A 14,764-nucleotide genomic window follows, 5' to 3' on the forward strand; every position below is an offset into this window, starting at 1 on the left:
ATCCACTCAGTGTTTCTCTTTGATCATAGTTTTGTTTAAGTTCAAACATTAAGTGCTAAGTAATCTGATGTGCTTTTGAAAAGATGAGATTCATATGCATTCATAATATAAAGGAGAATGTGGAAGAAACATGTCAATACAAATACATTCAGTGTTCAAGTATACAACATGCTGGCTTTTATAGCCAAGCAGGAAAATGGACACACTTTGTTACACAGTGATGAGCACGAAGGGATGCAGACAAGTAGTCTTTGTTATTTGATGGACATGAAAAAAAAACATGCGATTTTTGATGATGCCCCGATGCCTCTTTGTTTGGTGAGAAATGGACATAAAGGGCAAAACTGAAAAGAGGCAGCGTTTACATTTGTCTACACAGTCTAAGGCTTTTGTTTCTGATTGATGGAGCAAGAAATTCAGACACGCAGATTTAACAGTGTTTTGTGTGAGGAGACTGTCATTGTATATTCATGTAAAATAATTTCATCTTGCTTCTCCTTTCTCCTCACTATCTTTCTCTCTCTGTCTTTATCTCTTGTGCTGCTTATCACACTTTTGTCTTCTTAGATTCATTTGTTAAAGGTCAGGCGGACTACCACGTCCCTGTACTTGCACACACTTTCGTCAGATGTAGGGACTGTAGCCATGAATGAAAACGCAGGAGTCGTGGCATTGTGACCACTTTGTTGATCTCAAAAAAAAAAAAAAAAAAAACTAACACGCTCTTTCGTGCTGTCCTTGGGACTTTTATTCGATGACATTCCAGTTTCCATCTTACAGTATGTTTCTATCAAGTTATACGACACCTTTGGTACCTCTTGCGCTTTATGAATTCTTTTTAGACTGAGCACTGGCAGCACTTTTCAAGGGTAAACAAGCAGTTCTAATATCAATATATTTGAGTCAACAAAGGTAATCATGTTTTTTCACATCTGAATATTTCACAATTGCCTTTGGCTCAGCAGTTAGATCTCACAACATTATTTCCCCGGTGAGTGTTTAAAAGTCTTTTAAAGGATACTTGTGGAAGCTCAGAGACTGACACAATAACCTGGATTACATTTCATGACACAAATGAATTTACCCTTTCTTTTCCAGCACTTCTTAGCATGTTAACGCAGAGAGAGGCAGGACACTTATCCCCGGGACTCAATCTCTGCTGTGAAATTGAATTCTTATACTGTGTGAATGAATGAAACAGCTTGGAGCAGGTGTCATTCAAATGTGAGGGACCAGAGTTTGAAATAACATCCCCGAGTCAAACACAGGCATATTCATCCACCCCTCACCTCTTCATCCATTTATCCTTTTTCTCTCCTCTCCTCATTCTTTTACTTCTTCTTCTTATCCCCCAAATTAATCCCTCCATGAAGAGCACACAGAGGGGGGAAAGCAGAAGAATTCAGAGAGTGAAGGATGATAGGAACCTAAAGCTTTAAGGCGAATAGTCTGTACAGTATCTAGGTGGTGTGGAATGAGCTCTATTATTGCTCTCAGGGCTCAAATTGAAAACATTACTGCTCCCATTCACAGTCCTCAGACACAGAGGATGGTCTTTATTTCCAATCTCAGTCTCCTTTCTGGTTGAGGGAGCGCCCGTCCTGTGTGTGTGTGTGTGTGTGTGTGTGTGTGTGAGGGAAATAGAGAGACAGAGGGAAAGATTGTGTTTTTGTCTCCATAAGAGTGTCTCAATAAAGTCATCACTGCTGATGCTGTGCATATATGACCTCTCCTCTCCCCTCTTTTCATTACCCCCCACCACTCGCAGATGGAGACCTCAGTGCATTTTTAAAAGACTGCCTTTACGTTGCAAAAGCTGTGGCATTAGCCGGTATGTTGTGGCATGTTGACCTCGGTAAGCCAGGACATCATCAGTATGCATTGTGTTTCACTCAAAAGGACATACTGCCATATTCTGGCAAGGTCGTAAATGAATGAAATCACAAGTTACTTACAAAGACTTGAATAAATACAAGGTTTAGTTCTGGTGTCCTTTGCTTACAAGTTCAAGCTTTTCACAGTTCTGCATTTCTTTTTATTTTATTCTTTGGATAGGCTCAAAATCAAGGCATGAATGCTTGGAAACATCAATATATATATTGACTTTGTATTTAAAATAAAGTTGGTTGGTAATATTCTTGATTGATTGATTCATTCAACCTTTATTTATACTTGAGAGATCATTAAGGAGTGTCCCTAATTTACAAAGACACCAAGTCAATTACAAAGACAAAGACAAAGAAAAAAACACAAAGAAGCCATCATAAAATAATAGAAAGCTACTAAAACCTTCTGATTTGAAAAAAAAAATACTTCACAGATGAATTAGGGTAGGATTATATTATGTAGCAACCCTGTTGTATTTTACAGTATATGAGACTTCAGATCATGCACATGAACTATTTGAGAATCTGAATGAAAAACTGAATATATAGTACAGATAAGATTTCTCAAGAAAATACTGATGACTGAAATCAGGCACACCCTTCTCCTTCCGTAGTACAGTGCATGCCAACCTGTCGTTTGGCTCATTTCTGAAAGGCTGTTTATCTAAAAAAATACAATTCTCTGGAAGTAGAAAGGTCACATCTCCCTCATCCCTCCTCCACCCTTGTTTCTCCTGCCACCCCTCCCTTTTATCCGGGGGAGCTGCCAGATTGCTTTAGCCTTTTTATTGCAGCAAGCTGACAGACAGACAAGGAGCTGACAAGGTCACAGCCGGGAAAAGCATTCATGATGGAAACACCAGCTCTAAGGAAAGACGCCGGCACAAATCAGGGATTTACAACACACACTGTGCAGCTTAATCGTCAATTCAATTCTAACTACACAGAACAAATGTATGCTCAATCTAAAATCATAATCTTATGCTACAAGGATGGTTATTGAGAACTAGCAGACTCTATTCAAACGGTGTTGGGCAAGGGTAATCATTTCCTCAATCAAAAAGTAACTACGTTACTTTAGTTAGAACTACTCTCCCTCTTCATCGTTTCTCTGCTTGACTGTTGACTGCTGGATTATATACCTATTAAGGCGGACGTTTCTTATTTTATTACTCAACAGCAAAAGTAGTTACATTACTCATTAGTTTTCTTTAAAACATTTAACAAGCTGCCCGCCTGTAGCTTTAGCTGCCTCTCCGACAGCTAACTTAGCCCTATAGTGTCTGCACACAGCTGTCCAGAAGTCCCGTCTTCACAGGTTCACACACCCTCCAACTCTGAACAACACCCCGGTCATTCCTGGATTTAGGCTTACAATTAGCCAATGTTAGCAAGGCAATTAAGAAGACAAAACGTGTTATTCTAACATTCACCAGATCAGTGTTGCTGAGATTACAGCTAATACTGGAAGCCCTTACACTATGTGTTACTGAAAAAGTAATCACATTACTATAACGAGTTACTAAGTAATACATTATATGCTTGTTGTAACCCACAGTACACTCAATGTACCTATAATAATAATTAGATACCCCAAGTATTTCTTTGTGACATTTTGCTTTGTCACTCTTCAGTCTAAGATCTCAGACAGGCACATCTCATCATTTTCAAATCCTTCATGCTTGTGTGGCAGTCAATAGCCAGCTCTGAGAAAGGCATTTCCTTTTTGGGCCCCAAGCACAAACACAAGTTGTGAAGGCTAATGCTCCTCCAGCTGAGTTTGAATAGAAGTGTGGGCTCTGGAAGAACGGCTAATTGAGCTGAATGGAGGATTTGCATTAAGAAATGGCAAAGGTGTCGTATTGCCTAATCGCTTTTCATCATAGAAAGAAAGAAGAGCTGCTTCTCCAACGAGGTTGAATTATGCTGTTAAGTGGTCCCTTACACATTAATAGAATGACCTTAAACCTTTACCATCATTTTAATTTCTCACTGTTGAACTGAGGTTGACTGTGCAGTTTCCTAAAGTTAAATATAACCTTCACTGCCATTGTAATCCAATCCAGAATGGTGTCTCACAGCTACAATAAGGACAACTACAGTAAATCAGTCAATGCCTGAGCAAAGTGAAGTCAGAAGGGTTTATCACATATGTGCAAACAAAGTTAGACTTCTCCTTGTAGGGGGAATGTTTCCAACATTGAAAAATGATGTTAACAGCTATCTGTGGGCAGTGGCTGAGAAACCTTTGGAACAGTCGTAAGAATATATTCTCTTTTATTGTCCTGCTTTTTGGCTTCTCTTATGTTTCAGGGCTTAAGGCAACATTGCTCACTGCAAAACAGTGGCAGTGAAAAGACTGAACAGATGTGTCCTCATTGTAAAAAAAAATCCACAAAACAATAGGGAGAAAGCTGACAAAAAGATAGATGATGAGATAAAAGGGGGGACGAGAATGATGCTGTAAAGACTGAAAAAAGACAGAGAGTAAAAGATGAAGTAGCATGATGCCAGTCCATTGCCTTACCTTGTTATCTTCATCCCACTCAGTTTTAGACATATCTACACGTCTGACAGGAAGTATCAAATGTATCAGGGTTTCCAGAATTCCGCCCTCTTGCCAATGCACAACCCCGCCGGCAGAATCAAATAACGCCATTGGTTGTTTATTAGTTTGTAGTGTGTTATACTTGATTCATAATGTCATTAAGGAGCAGAGTCTCAACAGGAAATCAATCCATCTAATCAACTGCTAGCTCTGAATGTTTCTCTCCAGACTTGTGTTTTTGGGAGCAGGCCTTGTACATATTGTATTATATTTTTCTGAAATGAGTGGATATTTTGGGTATGTAGAAAGAAAATGTATCACTGATACTTATAGCCTACATCATAAATATTATTAATTTCTCAGTGGCATTCTTTTTTCAGTTGAACAATCCTCCTATACCCAAGCTGAACTTGGTATACACGTCATGTAGATGGTCCCTGTATTCATAGTCATTGCGGTGAAACAAATAAATTGTGAATCTGTAATGTCCGTGAGTTCACATACATTATTGTAAGCAGGAGATGAAGCATGATGTTCCTATATAGCAATGTCAAAGTGCATTAGTGAAACTCTCACTCTCCCAGCGGGATCAAGTGCCTGATGAAACATTAGTTTAGCAACAGTGTCAAACTCTGTTTACCGTGAGGCAAATGCATTGTCACATACAACTGTAAAACCTGAGGTTGAGAGATACAATCATTATGATCACAGGTGGAGCCCACTTGGGGCTCTGTAGGCTCAGGTCCTCGTCTGGAGGTCTGTGCCCAATGAAAATGTGCATGAAGGTGCTACTTTGGGGGACTCTTCGTCACACCAACCCACACCTGCTGATTCTTCAGTGACCAGTATAACAGTAGGAGGAATCCTTAAACAACTCTGCCTCCATTTGCCGTGAACTGTCCCTTTATGTTGTGGTCACACCAAAAATCTCTGCTCGTTTCAATGAAAATTGAATACATGAAAATGAAACAATGCATTTTGACTCAATTTCAACCTGCAAAACAGCCAGACTTACCAGTCAGAGAGAAATTGGGAGCTTGGGTTGCCTGGTGAAGTTCAAAGAGCTGCTGTTTAGGTAAATTAGAAACTTCACAATAATGTGACTGTAGGTGTGTTGTGTGTCTCGCATTGCCAGACTTATGTGTCAGTGCTGGAGTTTGGTCTGGCTGCATGAGGTAACATTCTTGTATAGGGGGGAAAAACACTGTGGGTTGTTTGTACTCCTTTAAACCAATTACAATCGTCTTGGGCGGTGCCCTTGCAAAATAGACAGCGGAGATTGATAGTTGAAGGGGAGGCGAGACGCGGTGGAAGCCAGGCTTACATTTTTTTTCCATGCGGTAAGCCAGGCTCTACTGCTGCCACTGCTGCTATAGCTTTTCATAAGCCCCGCCTCCACCCCTGCATCCACCTGTTTAGGCTCTGATCCTGAAGCTGTGTTCAAAACTGTTCCCTCATTCACTCTCTCACTAGACTCTATATATATAGTATTAAAGGAACACGCCGACTTATTGGGACTTTATCTTATTCACCGTAACCCCCAGAGTTAGATAAGTCCATACATACCCTTCTCATCTCCATGCGTGTTGTAGCTCTTTCCGACGGCTCCACCAGTAGCTTAGCCTAGCATGGATCCTGAAGGTAATTGGTTCCAACTAGCCTACTGCTCCCAATAAGTGACAAAATAATGCCAACATGTTCCTTTTACATGTTGTGATTTGTATAGTCACAGCGTGTACAAATAACAAGGTCACATGACACACAGCCATCTTCTAACCGTATACATACTGGGAACTATATTCTCAGAAAAGCGAAGCATTTCTACTCTCTGTCCGGTGCTTCTCAGGTGCAAGCATATCACTCCGCCCACGTAGCAGAAGTAGCACTGCTTCGCCTTTCTGAGAATATAGTTCCCAGTTTATATACAGTTAGAAGATGTCTGTGTCTCATGCAAGGTTATTATAGTTTTGCATTTTTCATTAGTTTTTATTTTTATTTCGTCTTGACTTTTTGTTTCCAAATTCAGTTTAGTTTTAATTAGTCTTTAAAGCGGGTTTGCTAGTTTAGTTTAGTTTTTATTTTTTGAAAATGCTTAGTTTTAGTTTAGTTTTTATTTGTCGGGGGATTCAAAAAGGTCAGAAAAAGTATTGTGTAATAATAACTCAACAAAAACATCATACAATTTTAGAAATATGTATTCACAATGTATTCAACAATAACACCAGTACATAAAATGTAGCCGTCATATGGTCATAAATATGTAAACAGTCTACACAAGACGCTGCAGTAAGTGCAAAAGTGACGTGTTCCAGGAAAAATCCTAAATAGCCAACAGACTAAAGAAGACAGATATGAACAGGTGTTTTCAACTTTGGTTCGAGTAAAGTGGCGAACTTTTAGAAGTCAATCGAGTCACACAGTTGTGTAGACATCCCAGTATCAATCCACATATTAACCCACGTTTCCTCCTGTTTGTGGTGTTCCTGCGTATTTACTAACCAGCAGCTATCAGGTCGCCGGTGAAAGCCCTCCTGTAGTGTTCTCTGTCCTGCTGCCTGGCCCTGTACCCATACATCCATGCCCTGTACCCATACATCCATACCCTGTACCCATACATCCATGCCCTGTACCCATACATCCATGCCCTGTACCCATACATCCATGCCCTGTACCCATACATCCATGCCCGGTACCCATACATCCATGCCCTGTACCCATACATCCATGCCCTGTACCCATACATCCATGCCCGGTACCCATACATCCATGCCCTGAACCCATACATCCATGCCCTGTACCCATACATCCATGCCCTGTATCCATACACCCATGCCCGTAATGTTACCGAGGTTAGCTTCTGTTTCAGGGAAAGGGGGCTTTGCTTTCTCCTTCACCTTGTTAAGGTAAGCTAGGTTAGCCTCCTAGCTTGTGTGCGCTTCTCAAATGTACTTTCCCAGGCAAGAGGCACGGAGCCACGGACATGTTGTGTTCAATTTGACGTGGAATGTCGGAATTTCTGGGTTCCCAGTCGGACACTATACATGTCTACGGGAAATGTTATGGTCGGAGAGATATAACGTTATTTGCTCTATGAAAGACATCGACAAAGACGAAAACTAAAGACATTTACTCGATAATTTTATTTTAGTTAGTTTTGCAAACAGACATTACAGTTTTAGTTTAGTTATCGTTTTTTTGTAATGCCTCGTTTTTATTTTTATTTCAGTTAACGACAATGTTTTTTCCCACCTGGTTTTTGTTATTTCGTTCATTTTCGTTAACGATTATAACCTTGGTCTCATGTGACCTTGTTATTTGTACACGCTGTGACTATACAAATCACAACATGTAAACAGGAACATGTTGGCGTTATTTTGTCACTTATTGGGAGCAGTAGGCTAGATGGAACCATATACCTTCAGGATCCATGCTAGGCTAAGCTACCGGTGGAGCTGTCGGAAAGAGCTACAACGCACACGGAGATGAGAAGGGTTTGTATGGACTTATCTAACTCTGGGGGATAAAGTCCCAATAAGTTGGCGTGTTCCTTTAAATAGTGAACTATATAGGGAACGACGAAATCAGATTTCGGACACTCAATGAAAACACATCGTTGCGTGACTTGCGTCCGGAGATGCGCCCGCTGTTTGTGTGACGAAGGCGGGCATGCCCAGCATCAGTAAATAAACCGAAACTAAAATACTTCTAATACGTCCCTGAAACAAACTGAGCACCCAGGAGGATAGTAAAAAGATATATATATATATATATATATATATATATATATATATATAAAGATATATATATATATATAAAGATATATATATATATATATATATCTTTATATATATATAAAGATATATATATATATCTTTATATATATATATCTTTATATATATATATATATATGTATATATCTTTATATATATATATATATATATATATATATATATATATATGTATATATATATATATATATATATATATATATATATATATATACATACACATATATACACTGTACACATATATACATATATATATATATATATATATATGTATATATGTGTATATATATATATATATATATATATATATATATATATATATATACATACACATATATACACTGTACACATATATACACTGTACAATGTTTAGAAACGAAAGCCCGCTCCATTTTTCCTTTTCAGTTTTCTTGGTGACTTCTGCTTCTTCTTCTCCTCCGGGAAAACACAGCCGTGTTGCATTGTGGTATACGGGAGTAAAATGTAGGGTACATCGTATGTACACTCAAATTATTAGTGTATGTGGGTATTTTATAGTGGACTCTATAGTGAATGAAATTAACCGCGGAGAAGTTGGACACCACTACAAAATGGCGAACACACTATATAGTGCACTATTTCCGTGATAGGGAACGGTTTCCAACACAGCTTATGTTTCCCTCAGGGGAAGTTATTATCATCACTTCCCGCTTTGCTGAGCTTGGCGTTTCCTTGTGGAAAGCTTAATATTAACACTGTACATATTCTAGATTCACATAGTAATCTAATCCATGCAAGATAGCTGACTGAACTATACTAAATCAAATGTTTCTATTTAAGAGTGGAGAGACAAAATTGCAGTTTGTGTGTGCTGTTTAACTGTTTTGCGTTATACTGACGAGTGTTTCTATTCACCTTCTTGAAGGTAGGATTTATTGCAGGACTGTTGTATTAGACTGCATTAGTTTTAGCTGGCAACCTAATAAACTAGAGTGACAGAAGAGACTGAGTTTATAGTTATATTATTAGGTGACGCAAAGAGTGGTCAGTAATGGCAAAGTATATTGTGTTGGAGGTGAGTGCCCTGGACAGCTCCAGAATCAGCACTCTGGACAGCGGTTGTGCCACTAAATGATCTCTGTACTGTACAGTGCATCAGAGGAAATGTTTTTATTCTATGTAGTTTCTGTGTAATAAACTATAACAAAATAATGATAACAACACTAATGAAGTAAGTGCCCTTCAAATTGTGAAATACTTTATGTTTGAGAAGCATGTACTGTAAGCTTGTGCAAAGATTGTAAAGGCCTCCCCACTGAGTGATACAATTCCCACCCAGGTGCCACTTTTATCTGTGGCATTGCTCTTCAAGGTTATCTCAAACATGCGACACAAAGTTCTCTCAGCCAGCAAAGAGAGGAAGCAAGAAAAAGAACAAAAACCATCAGTCACTTATTCTATTTCCCTGCTCAGGGAGGTGGTACAGCCGGAGGGGTGGAACGCTGACTTACACACCTCCACTTAGCCCCAGCTGAGGGCCCCCCACCACCCCTGAGATAGAGTTACCACAGGGGGCTACTTGGAGGCTAAACGCCCTCCTCCAACAGGCCCCTCAGGGCCCCATTGTACATTCGTCCCTCAGTGGGAACTCTTGCCGATGCAATCGCCAGCCAATTACCTTCCCCAGAGACAGTCTCATTTGTGTAGACCCTGAGTGAACTTTATGTGGATGTGAAGTGAAATTCATTCCCCAAAGACTTGTTCAAAAGAGGCTGTTAGATTTTTTTTGTACCTGTTTAAAAAAGTGCAAATCCTACAGTATGCCAAATCTTTGTATAGGAATGAAAGACATCTGTGTTTTTATTAAACTGCTATGGCTTGTTGATGACTTCAATACTGCAGACTCATAAACATCATAACCGTTACCGAGTTACCTCACCTTTGCCAATTTCCAATCCGTGTTTCACTGCCTCAAACTCATGCCTACCCCCTGTTGATTGTCATTAGATGCAAGATTTAGTCAGTGATGCCATGGGTAAAGAGTTCCAAAACATGATCTTTTTCATGGGAACACAGCGTTGTGAAAGAAGTTGCCTTTAGAAGATAGCTTTTCCTTTAAAAAAAAAAAAAAAAGGATCTGGTCCTGCAGGCTCTGCACCATGTGGCCTCCAGCGGAAGTCTGTGAGGCTTTGCCCAGAGATAGGGTCTCGAGGTAGGGGATGGATCAGGCCTTTCTCCTGTCCAGTCTGTGCTGGCTCATACTGGTGATAACACCTTGTCCTCAAAGTCCAGAGCAGGATAGCTGCTTGGCAAAACATAAAAAGTCAAAATACCAGCTTTTCTTTGCAAACAGGTTCCTTATCATAAGCAGACGGGAGTCTCCTGTTCTGTCTTTGCCACTGCAGGAAACAAAATAAGGCAGCAATGGGGGCTTACGTAATCTACTGAATGTTAAATTCAGATACATTCTATTTATAATGCAAAGTTGTCAACTCAAAGATAACTGACTTGATGGACAGTTAAAAAGGTCAAATGCCTTCTCCTTTCATGTATTCCCTGATCTGATGTATCCAATATAGCGATTGGGAGACTGTGATACGTTGTCACGTGCTCTGCTCTTCTACAGTGGATTCTTATTCAGCCTATGTACTGTGTACTGTGTACATCCAATATGAATGACAGTTGTCACCGCAGACAGGATGTACTTTTGATTTGATTTACACCTTAAACTGCTGTTGTAGATCAATTGAACACTATATTCCATAGGGATCCTGCTGTTTCATTTCCCTCCTGTCTGGTTTTCCCAGACTGCAGGGTCGGACTCTCTGTCAAACTGTGTGTGTGTGTGTGTGTGTGTGTGTGTCTGTGTGTGGTGTGTGTGTGTGTGTGTGTGTGTGTGTTTGTGGGTATCAAAGACACAAAAGTACAAATCTGTCAGTGTCACTGCAACAACACTCCCTCATGGACTCAATCACTAACTAGGTTACCATGGGTCACGGCGTCACTTTCTTTCACTGGAAATCCTTTGATATTTGTCTGACTATCCTTTCATCCCTCTGCATTTGACTGAAGCCAAGTGTGTACTTACACACGCAAATAAAAATCCCAAATACAACAGAGTGAGACTTAAAAAAATAAGAAATCCTTTATTTTTTAATCACCATTAGTAGTACTATTTTTTCCACATTATGCAAACATAAAACAAAACACTTCATGCAGTGGCTGCAGTTCATACTGTAAATTTAGAGTGTTTGTAGTCCTTGGAGTATATGTGTACAAATAGATTTTGAGAGCCCTAGTTATCTGCTCTACAATATTTGCTAAGATAAGCATTGTGTCGACTATAGCTGCAGGCCTGGTTTGGTGTAAAAGGTTAGCAAAGTCACCGAGCTGCAGCCCGTTGCAATGTTGCTGCTGAAGCATCAATCTTTGTGAGAGTAATGTGAGCGCCGTGACATTCTCCTGGTTTTAGTGAGGGCACGGAGAAAGATATGGTCTGTCAGCATGACGCAGATTGGTTGCAAGATGCTAAAGGTGGGACGCTGTAGAATGTGTGGCTCTGCACTCAGTGCCCCTAATTTGCATGAAGTAGTTTGTATCCTAAAGTGGTTTGTAACAAGATGTGTGTATGTGTGTGCGTGTGTGCAAGCTACTGTAAGGCAGCCATTTACTAGCTTACAGCTAGCATTTGAACAGCATTTGAACCCCCCCCCCACACACACACACACACACACATACACACACACAAACACACCCTTGCCTCTTACTAATTTCTCTCTTATGCTCACAAGAAACAGATGTCCAGATGCCCTGCCTCCATTTACCAGAGCTCCTCGGGAGTATAACTCAGCGCTTGTCCAGACCCTGCCCAGCCTCCAGACACCATGCCCAGCCCTCACCATCTTTCTGCCTAGACGTGGGACTTGCAAATCGGACTCAGAGACTGTGACGGCAGGGCAACAAGCCAAGACTGGCTCTATCTTCATATAACTCCTGCTAGAGGTGGGAGAGTGCGTGCTGGACTCTGCCCATCCCTCTGCTGTAAGTGGTCATTAAAGAGCCGGCTGACAGCGCTTTTCTCTATGAGTAGTGGTGGTGGTGTCCTGTTCGCTGCACTAGCTACTACACTCAACACCACAAGGTTCAGTTTAATGGTGTCTGCTGGTTAGTACTGATCCATCTGTCACTATGTGAGTGTGGTAGCTATCATCATGCTCTGCAGCCCTGTGCTGTGCAGTGTGTAATCCCTTCACTGGCAGTCACTGACAGTCCTAAACTTCAGGTTTGAATTCAGTTTTGTGCAGATAAGACAAGGAAAGACACATGAGTGAGACACTCAATTTTCTTTTTAACCTTTTTTGTCTTATTTGAGTTTCAGTTTGCCTCAAATGAACCTAAATGGCATTAGAGATCAAGATCCAAGCAGAACAGAGCGGGTTGACAGGTTGATCCTGAGGTAATCTCAGTTAGGGCCCATCTGTCTGATTGCTGTGAACTCAATGTGAGCCAAATTAGAAATGTTTTATAAAAGAGGCCTGTAGATTGCTACGGATACAACTTTGAACAGCACTTACTTCACAGGACAGACTCATTGAGATTGCATGTGTGTGGCTCTAATTGCCATCATTACATATGACAGGCTTCAAGTAATGTACATATTTATAGGGAGATGTGAGTGGTGGCTTGTATTATATCTACAGAGTTTGGAAAATGCAAATCTGATCTGATGTCATTTCAAGCAAAATGCTCAGTTTGTATAGCAAAAAATAAGGCTCTTACGTATCATACCCCACTAACAGTAATCAGGTGCCATTGTTTTTCCCTCCAACACATAAGCATCAGTATTGATGAGGCATCATTTGATTACCATGGTAGTATTACCCTTTGAGTTAATGGCAGATGTAATTTTATACCCATCAACTACAACATAATGTTCTTTTTCTTTTTCATCTTTCAATTCAAGTGAATTGTTCTCGCTCCAGGTATTCCGGCGAATGGTGAATAAATTACTTACGCCCAGAAGCCTTTATGGTTTTTCATTGTTATTCATTCAGTATGGTTCTGGGTTTTATTTATCTATCTTTATTTTATGTTGGAAAATCGTGGCAGATAATCTTAGGAACAGGCATGGGAGAATTAAGCTGCATGGTGCCATGGTTGGTCCCCCCCCCTACACCTTTCTCTCCTCATGCCTGCCTCCCAATCTAATCTAGCTCATTCATCAGATGGAAGTGATAAGCTTGGGGAGGACATGCAGAGGCACTATGTCAGCTAAGCTCTCTGTGCGACTGTGTTATATTGCGGTAACTGTCTCGTATACAGTATGTCGCCACCTTAAGTGAAATATTTTTAGCATCTTCTGCTTGTGTGTTTCTTTGTGTACAAGGTGTGTAGTAAACAGTAGTAGAGGTCAATATAGGACAGCAGAATGTGCAGTGGATGAGGAAATATAGTGTACAGTTGTTGTCCCCAACCTGTTTTGTTTTAGGGGTTAACCCTAACAGCCATGTCATCAACACAACCTGTCATGTTTTAAATGTGTTCATTTGAAATTTGTGTTAAACTGAATGCTATTTGACACTATTCTTTATATAAAAATGGGTATTGTCACAATAATTCACAATTAACTCTCAGGGCCCAATTTTAACGATCTAAGCACATGGCGTGAAGCTCAGGTACGTTTAGGGCGTGTACAAATCCACTTTTACTAGTTTAACGGCGGATAAAAGGGTCAGTGCGCCCGGCGCATGGTTCAAAAGGGTTGTACTTAGTGTCTTAATTATTAATAATAGTGTTTTGGTTGGTCAATGGCGTGAAGCCTTTCCGCTGCCTCAAGATAGCAATACGCCAAGAATGCACCTGAACACACCTCCCTGTAAGACCAGCACGCCCATGGGCCACAGATGGGTGCAGGTGCATTTGCTATTTAAACCACGCGGGCGCTGGACGGTCTTAAACTAGCAAAGACACTTGCGTCGGGCTTTGCGCTGCGCGTACAGGATAGGGCCCTCAGTGTTTAGGTCTGTTTGGTCTAGTTTGCAATTGTACTACTACCACTTGGAGTGGCTGCACTTTTCAACCAGTTATTTTTCAGCATTTATCTATTACTTTCACCTAACTATTTATATGTTTTATTTATACATTTTGCTGTATTTCATTCATTGTATCCATTACTTTTAGCTAAATGTTTTAGACTTCTCTGCTTGCTTACTAGTTTTTCCACACTCTCATAAAACACAATGCTCATGTGTTACAGCTGACTCAACATGTGTTTATATTTTTTAATGAAATCGTAATTTATAGTTTTTCAAATGAGTTGAGCTATAGCCTGATATCCGTACCCTCACACAACTGCAGAAGTACCCCCTGGGGTACAAGTATTTGGATTTGCAGGTGTGGTGAAGAGAAACAAAGACAATGAAAGACAAAGACAGAGCGATTTAATCTCACTAGCATAGTGACTATATCTTTCCTGCTGTTTCAGTTTTCCATGTTAAACCTATCTCAGTCACTGGACATACATTAAATCAAACAGGACCTTGGCTCTGCAGCTAGAAAATGAA

General features: G+C 40.2%; 1 long non-coding RNA gene across 1 annotated transcript; it reads left to right on the plus strand.

Annotated features, from left to right (window-relative positions):
- The first annotated feature begins 2,097 nt into the window (after positions 1-2,097).
- Positions 2,098-14,127, plus strand: LOC116052063. The gene is made up of 3 exons (XR_004105484.1): positions 2,098-2,107; positions 5,274-5,279; positions 13,994-14,127. It is a non-coding gene; the product is annotated as an uncharacterized LOC116052063 (long non-coding RNA).
- The last annotated feature ends 637 nt before the right edge of the window (positions 14,128-14,764 follow it).

Source organism: Sander lucioperca, chromosome 1 (assembly GCF_008315115.2).
Source record: "Sander lucioperca isolate FBNREF2018 chromosome 1, SLUC_FBN_1.2, whole genome shotgun sequence".
Lineage (NCBI taxonomy): Eukaryota > Metazoa > Chordata > Actinopteri > Perciformes > Percidae > Sander > Sander lucioperca.